Source organism: Phacochoerus africanus, chromosome 1 (genome assembly GCF_016906955.1).
Source record: "Phacochoerus africanus isolate WHEZ1 chromosome 1, ROS_Pafr_v1, whole genome shotgun sequence".
NCBI lineage: Eukaryota > Metazoa > Chordata > Mammalia > Artiodactyla > Suidae > Phacochoerus > Phacochoerus africanus.
The window spans coordinates 211,629,547-211,637,717 of NC_062544.1; the positions used below are offsets into that span (position 1 = coordinate 211,629,547).

The 8,171-nt window shown below is 54.3% G+C and overlaps 1 long non-coding RNA gene across 1 annotated transcript; it reads right to left on the reverse strand.

Annotated features, from left to right (window-relative positions):
- Positions 1 to 1,226: 1,226 nt before the first annotated feature.
- LOC125113041 (uncharacterized) lies at positions 1,227 to 2,993 on the reverse strand. Its single transcript, XR_007131314.1, has 3 exons — positions 2,355 to 2,993; positions 1,798 to 1,849; positions 1,227 to 1,673 (listed from the first exon to the last, which is right to left on the reverse strand). It is a non-coding gene; the product is annotated as an uncharacterized LOC125113041 (long non-coding RNA).
- Between the last annotated feature and the right edge of the window lie 5,178 nt (positions 2,994 to 8,171).

The window sequence follows — 8,171 nt, forward strand, 5'->3', positions numbered from 1 at the left end:
GGAGCATCACCTCTGGGGTCCCAATTCCTGCCAGGGGACTTCTGCCAGGGTTCCAGCTCTCTCTGGGTTCTGGAAACACAACCTCTTCTCTGCCCTTCCAGCAGGAATGGGGCCATTTTCTTGTGGCTGCTGCTCTCAAGGCTGCCTTTCACCCAAGTCTGCCCTTTCCTCTCTTCCAAGGTCTTCATAGCTAGCTTCCTTCTGCTGAGGTTTCCGGAATGGGCTATGTTTCCCGCCTGGACTCTGACTGACTCCATGTCAGTGTGGGTGGGTTGAGACCCAGCGCAGAGAGGGTTAAATGGATGGCAATATGGGACTCTCTCTAAGGACCACCTTAAAGAGAGTCAGGTAGGCAGGCCAGGAGGCTCCTGAGGAAGTACCAAGTCTGTGGCTACCTGTGTATGAGGAGGCAAGCCAGGGCCACCCTGGCTCTGCATGGGAACCAGAAGACCTGGAATCAGCCCACTGTCCCATCGCAGGCCCCTTCCCCTCTCACAAGGCCCCACCTGCCCAGCATCCCTCAGTGCTAGGACACAATCAGTGCTTCTCACACATGTGGGCCAGACGGCAGGACTCAGCCTCTCAGAGCTCTGAGCAAGCCAAGATTCTAGGTCCAGAAGCTTCTAGGTCACCTCCATCGAAGCGGAAAGAAGGGCTCCCTCAGCACCATCAGCAAAGAAAGCAGGTGTCTTTCCTCCCCACTCCCAACTCATGGCATCTGGCACTCAAAGAGAAGTGTCACAGTCTCTTCCTGCCCCCACCCCACCCCCAAGGCCCCTCACTCTCCTAGGCTGAGGTCTAATCGGGACTTTTAAGAGTCCCGCCTAGGCAGAGACCCAAGGGGAGGCTATGTTCTCTGAAACTATTATTCATGAGCACAGATATATCATGTAGAAAGGGAGAAAGATGAGGCTCACCTTTAGATTTAGGTGGACCTACTACATGCTTGCCACGGAGATAAGTACTTACACGTAGTCTGTGTCATTTCATCAATCGATAAAAGGGGAGAATAAGACCCCCCCCAAAATGCATCAGCCTCTGTTCAATGTATCTTTACTGGGTACCTGCCAGGTACTAGGCATTCTGCAAGGATGATTAGACTACAGTTCCTTCCTTCTAGTCAAGAACCTGAGGTCTGGAATCAGCTAGACCCACCTGGGTTTGAATCCAGACTCCAGTAGTTAATATTTATGTGACCTTGAGCAAGTGACGTGTGCCCTGAGCCTCAGATTCTGCATCTATGAAAAGGATATAATGATAAGAGTCTAGTCTCATTAAGGTGTTGAAGGATTCAGGTAGGTTAACAAGCTTGGCGAGTGCCCAGCACCTGGTAAACACTCTTCAACGAGTGGTAACTTTTTTTTTTAATTAGTAAGTCTAGGATGCATGGCAACATCCCGGGGTGAAAAGCATTTTCGAAGGCTGCCCAGAGCCTTCTGATTGCAGAATTGGAAGAAAAACGGCTGTTGCTTTCTCCGTCTCACCTCAGACGCATCCCACACACCCTCAGCTCCCCCTGGCAGCCTCGCCGCCACCCTTCCGAGCTGCCGGATGTCCGCTGAGGTCCAAGGTTTGGAGAGTTTCCGGGACTGGCGGGGTCACACTGCAGCTGGGCGGTGCCTGGCAGCCCCACCCTTCCTGGCAGCCAGGCCTCCTCCTGGGTCCCTGAAAGCCTGCCAGTGGGGGGTGGGGAGCAGAGGAAGAGGAAGGTCCAGCTCAGACATTTGCCCTGAGGGAAGCCTGCCGGGAGGCTGGGGTTAGGGGGGAAGGAGGAGAGGGGGCAGAGCGGACTCACACCCTTGTCCAGCCACACAGAGAATCCAGACTCTGGAAGTGCCAAGTGCTCCTCCTAGTGGAGAAGGGATGAGGCAAGATCCCATTCAGCTGCCTCTCCCCCCCTTCCCCATCACCTAACCCCAAAAACGGGGTGCCTTCACCAGGCCCATCAGACGGCACTTTCAGTCCCATTCTATAGCTCCTCACAGCTGAAAAAGCCCCTTCGCATCCAATTCCCGTAACATGGTGATTTTTTTTCAGGGGGCACGTTTGTAACACCCCATTTCACAGATGAGAACACTGAATCCATTCCTGCAGTCTTTGGCAGAGCTGGGACTAGAACCCAGGTCTTTTCATTCTCCCTTCCACAGGCTTTTGTCAGTGCACTGGCCTCCAAGAGGAGACACCCTCCTTGTCCACAGCCCACCCCTTCCACCCCCACTCCTCATACAAGCATCGTGCCATCTTGAAAACAGCACTGGTTCTTTTCTTGGCTCTCAGTCACAAGAACCTCAGCGCCCAGTGGTAGCCTGATTAAAGCCACTCCTTTGCTGCAAGCTCGTCCTACGTTTTCATACCTGCGCATCTCAGTGTCAGCCTTCCCTTCCACCAGCAGGCCTATCCGACGGCTCTCCCAGAGAAAAAGGCTTTCTGCTCACTGTGGTCAGATCCAGGGCACAGCAGGTCTCCTGGGGATCCACCACACACAAGCTGTGCTGAGCACTCCCAGCACAAAGACAGAGCAGTGGGGGCAGTGGAGAGGGACCCGGGCCTGGTCCACCCTGTGCCCCCTGCCCTGGCAGAGACAGGCTGGAGAAGGCCCACTCTGGAGGAGAGGAAACCTCTGCGCTGCCTTCTTCCCTGAAAACAAAGTCCCTCCTCAGAAGGAGCTCTCCAGAGGCACCCCCGCCCCGACTGGGAACGCAACCACATGGGTCCTTGGGACCCACAGTTCCCAGGGACAGCCCCAGAGGTCTGGCTTGGAGACCCAGCCACTAGCGAGTCTCCTACAGAACAGAGCTGGAGAGGTGGCCCGGGTCCCCATCCTGGAGGGGAGGTCTCCTGGGACTGGAAGCTGGTTCTCCCCCAGCTCCGGGAGTAGGGTGGCTTACTCGCTGCGGATCCTGCCATGGGACAGAGCTGGGCCTGGGCTCAAGGACAGGCCAGGCAGAGAACTGTGTTTTCCGGGAAGGCAGCCAGCCCTCGTGCCCTCAGGCTTCCGGGCATTGAGGAGAGTGGCAGAGCAGGCTCCTGCCACCACCCCAGTTGCCCCACACAGCCCGGCCCCAGTCTCTGAGCCAGAGCACTGCAGCAGGAGGTCCTCTGACACCCAGCCCTTCCCCCAGCCACTGCTTTGTGAACTAAAGGGCGCTGCACTGAGGAGGGACAAGCATGACCTGAGGCCTCAGCCCCACCCCATGCCCAAGTCCTTGGGTGTCTCCACGTGAGCAAACTGGAGCTCCCCTGCTTCTCTCATTCCCAGGGCGATGGCCACACCATTTCACTCCCTGAGCTGTACTGGGGCAGTAATGCCTGCTGTGCCCGGGTGTGAAACGCCTAAGGCATGTCCTCCATGTGGGCTTCTTGTATTAACATCTTATTGACTTCGTTTAGATCATGCATTTTCCGCTGAAGGGGAAATGAACAACAGGTTAGGGTGAGCGCTGGCCAGCAGACCCGGGCCTTCCTCAGCCATCTCCTCTGAGGCCCACGGAGCGTCCACTCCAGGGCCCTGCCTGGCTAGCACAGTGGGTGCCTGCCAGCCTGAGGGCAGGAAGCAAAAGGGACCCCCAGTGGAGCCCCAGTGTGTGACCGTAGGGGTCCTGGAGCCCACCCCCATTCCTCACTTGGTAGAAGGGCCCCCCTGCCGCTCAGAGGAGGTGAGGGGCTCTCCTGCCCCCTTCCTGGGCTGCTCAGTGAGCACCTGGGGGGCCACACTTCTAGGGAAGTAACTGGGGCCTGGACAGATAGTGAGGGGGTGGAAGGGGTCAAAACCAGGTTGGAGGAGAAAGAACTGAAGGGATTCAGGCAGTTCAACCCAGATCAGAACAAGTATCTCCCACCAGCACAGTCAGAGCGAGAGCTGCACTTCTTCTGACCCCAAAGGGCCCTAGAGTGGACATATTTAGAAGGCTGACTTTGACTACTCTACAAAAGCACTTTTGAAGTTCCCGTCATGGCTCAGTGGAAACGAATCTGACTAGCATCCATGAGGACACAAGTTTGATCCCTGGCCTCCCTCAGGGGGTTAAGGACCCGGCGTTGCTGTGAGCTGTGGTGTAGGTCGCAGACGAGGCTTGGATCTGGCGTTGCTGTGGCTGTGGTATAGGCCAGCGGCTGCAGCTCTGATTCAACACCTAACCTGGGAACCTCTGTATGCCTCGGGTGCGACCCTAAAAAGACACACGTGCACACACGCACACAAAATTTAAAAAGCACTTTCTGGAGTTCCTGTCGTGGCGCAGTGATTAACGAATCCGACTAGGAACCATGAGGTTTCGGGTTCGGTCCCTGCCCTTGCTCAGTGGGTTAACGATCCGGCGTTGCTGTGAGCTGTGGTGTAGGTTGCAGACGCGGCTCGGATCCCGCGTTGCTGTGGCTCTGGCGTAGGCCGGTGGCTACAGCTCCGATTCGACCCCTAGTCTGGGAACCTCCATGTGCCGCGAGAGCAGCCCAAAGAAATAGCAAAGAGACAACAACAACAACAAAATGCACTTTCTACAAGCTGAACCATCGCAAGAAAAATAGATGAGTTCACGGGCAGTGAATTCTTAGTCCCTGAAGGTGTTCTGTCCTCAGCTTGGGCAGTTGATAGGAGGCAACTCTATAAAGGGGACATTTGGGATCCCCCCACTTTCCAGGGACCCCAGGATTCTCTAGTCACTGAGGGCTGCAACCTTCTGCCTGGCCTGAATTAGCCGGTGCTGTGAAGCCTGTTATTCAGAACAGAAGTGCTTGGCCATTGCAGACTGCTGGTACCCCCCAAGTGCTCCAGGTACTGGACACAGCATCCACATGCAGGAGGGCCCGGCATCTACAGGGACAGGCAATTTAACAGGTTGTAAATGGCCCAGTTCCCCTCTACCCTCCCGTTAATACCAAAAAAGTGTCTCTCTCTCCCTTCACTCTGTCAATAGAGCCCACGGAGTCTCAACTTACTGCCACAAAGCACGTGGCCTTCCCAGCACCAGGAAAAACAAGTCGGTGCATGAAAATAACCCATCCTGACACGTGGCAAGCTGACTGTTCAGGGCTGGGTGGTCCCCTGGTTGCCACACACAAGTTTGGTACGTGGCCTTCACCCCCACCCCCCCAAAATCCACATTGCAGACCCTCTGAGTCAGGAGGGAGGTGCTGGGCAGTGGCCCGTTTCTCAGGAGGCTGGAACCCTGGGGGCTGCCAGGAGCTTCCTGTCAATCCAGCCACCCCATTAGTCCCAAACCCAGGCCAGCAGTTCACCAGAGGCAGACCAGCTGTTGGCAGGAAGAAAGCCATCAGCCAAGAGTCACCACGGTGGAGGAGCAATCTTCACCTTACGAGGGGACCCCCGGCCAGACCCCCAGGAAAGTGACTCTTCATGGAAGGGTGCTGCGTTCCTTCAGGCAAATTAACATCAACGGAAAGATGACATTTCTCTTGTTTCCATCTGTAGCACAGCAGACATGCCTGGGAATGGCTGGCCTTTTCAGGGCAGGGATGGTCTGATGTCCCCCACAGGGTGAAGCCAAGAACCAAAGAGAGACTAAGAGTGCCTGCCCCTGGTCTGTCCCCTGGGAAGTCGGTGTCAGGGCCAGATCTAGATCCCACTCCTGAGTTCATTCTTTTTCCACCAAGCCCCACTTTGTGTGAATTGTAGAACTAAGCAGGAAGTATCATCTGACACCTGCCACAGCTCTCACCCACCTCAGGGAGTCCCTTCCTTCCATCCCTCTCTTTTCAGACCTTGAACCCATCATGACTGCTCCAACCACACATCTACCATGCCCTCAGCCTGGAGTGTCCTTCTCCAGCATCTGGCTGGACTCAGCTCAAAAGTTGCCTCCTCCAGGAAGCCTTCCCTGACCTGCCCAGGGTTAATTCTCTGCAAGGAACGCTGATGTTTTCTTGGTTATTTACACACCTCGGGTGTACATGGGTATTTATGTGTTTAATCTTTCTCCTTCCAATAAAATTGAAATATCAGGAGAGTAGGAACCAGGCAGAGTTTAACAAATGTGGTTCAACGATGGACAGAGAGAATTTCATTTTTAATTGCCGAAAACCCAAAGCTGGTGGAAGTACTGAACACTTGTGGACATATTGTTGACCATATGTTCTGACTAATGCAGGAGTTTCCCTCCGATGACTCACAAGGTCCCTGTACCCTGAGCCAGCACCTGCAATGTAACTGAGGTGCTTCATGCTCACAGACTCTGATGCCTCACAGTGAAAGAAGAACACACCACTTTTCTGAGTCCCTTAAGGAGAAAATAGGATTTTCTGACAATAACCTTCCTCTGTTTTCCTTCTCACTTGCAGAAGAAAAGCTCAGGAGATGGGGTTGACAGCCCCATCCCTCCCACGCCCCCTCCCATAATTGTTTCCCTCCCTTCCTCTTCTCCCATCCTGAGTATTTGTCACTCTGCTTGTGGCAAATTGCTTGTCACCTTTGAATGGTTGCTAACCAAGACAGGCCTGGAAGTTTTTACAAGAAGTGGATGCTTAGAAATAGAAATGCTATTGATTTCTTCCCCCAGCAACAGCATCACCAAATTCATTTCACTACGCATTTGTAGGCAGACTCAGAGGCCAGCACAGCCCAGATCGTCCTGGAGATGCAGAGACAGGCTCTGCCTTGGAAGACCTCTCAGGCCAGTAAGAATGATGATTTTGACTCAATAAATATTTTCTTTCTCTCTTTTTTTTTTTTTTGTCTTTTTAGGGTTCCACCCACAGCATATGGAAGTTCCCAGGCAAGGGGTTGAATCAGAGCTGCAGCTGCCAAGCTATGTCACAGCCACAGCAATGCAGGATTCCAGCCACGTCTGTGACCTACACCACAGCTCACGGCAATGCCAGATCCTTAACCCACTGAGCAAGGCCAGGGATCAACCCCACGTCCTCATGGATACTAGCTGGGGTTTGTCACCACTGAGCCACGATGGAAACTCCAACATATGTTTTCTTAAGCACTTACTAAATGCAAGGCGCTGGGTGGCCTACTATAAATGAGGAATAGGCCTGCCCTTGAGCAGTTCATCATCTCATGGAGGAGAGAGGCCCGACGATCTCTACACCCTGTTTGAGGTTCTGTGGAAGAGAAGTGCAGGTGAAGAGAAGGGTAGCAGGTGCCGAAGGAGCAGACTTGGAAGTCAGGCATCCAGGGGAAGTGAGAGTGCACCAGGACAAGGTGGGGGCTGAAAGTCAGCCAGAAAGGGCTTCAGGCAAAGGGACAGCAGGTGCAGAGGCCGGCCTGTGACTGCTGGGTCCCAGGACTGAAAGGAGGTCATGGGGTCGGACAGGGGGGAGGTGGGCTTGCAGAGGAAACCGGGAAAGCCAGCAGAGGCAGAAGGCAGGGGGAGGTTTGCAGAAGGGTGAGTGGTCTATTGCAACAAAAAGATAGGGAAAGTGTATGGGGGCAGTGAAAGAGTTTAGATTTTATCACATAAGCAGTGGGGAGCCCAGGCGGAAGTGGGGAGATCGGTGTAGAGGCTGTTGCCAGGGTGAGAGACAGATAACAAGGGCCACAGTGTGGGGGGGGAATTGACAGCTACCATGATAGTAACATGGTCTTTCCCCCCTCACCACACAAAGCCCCCACTTAAGTGTCCTCTCAGACCCCATCCCCAGACGCTCTCCTCCACTCCATCCCCTTGCTGTGCTGCTCCCCACTGGAGATGGCATCCGAAGACAGAGCTTCTAGGAAATATGTGCATTCAGATATTGTGTGAGGAGCTGGAACCGTTCATCCTGAAAACAGACGCTCAGGAGACACCTCCCTGACCTCAAAGATTCCCACCTGCACCTGTGTTCACACAGGTGATTGTATCACCTGAATTTCCGGCAACGGGAGAACAAAATCCTCTCCAAGAAACTCTCTCCTGATTTACACCTGGGAAAGGGGAGACCTTGGCACCGGAAGACACAGTGGATCATGAAGCACTTTTTCTCTGTGAGAAGGTGCACCTCCTGCTCCAATCAGCGGGATCACAACCCTTCGGGGCATCAGTGCATTGGGACACCCTGCTTTGCTTGGTTTGGTGCAAGGCAGCAGGGGCAGGTGGGTACAGAGAGCTGAGCAGCCGTGAAGCAGAACCAGGCTCTGCTACTTTATGGGTTCCTTCCCTCTCTGGGCCTCAGTTTCCCAATCTGGAAAAGTGGAGTTTGGAGCAGCTGACGGTGAGGTGCCTATGGCC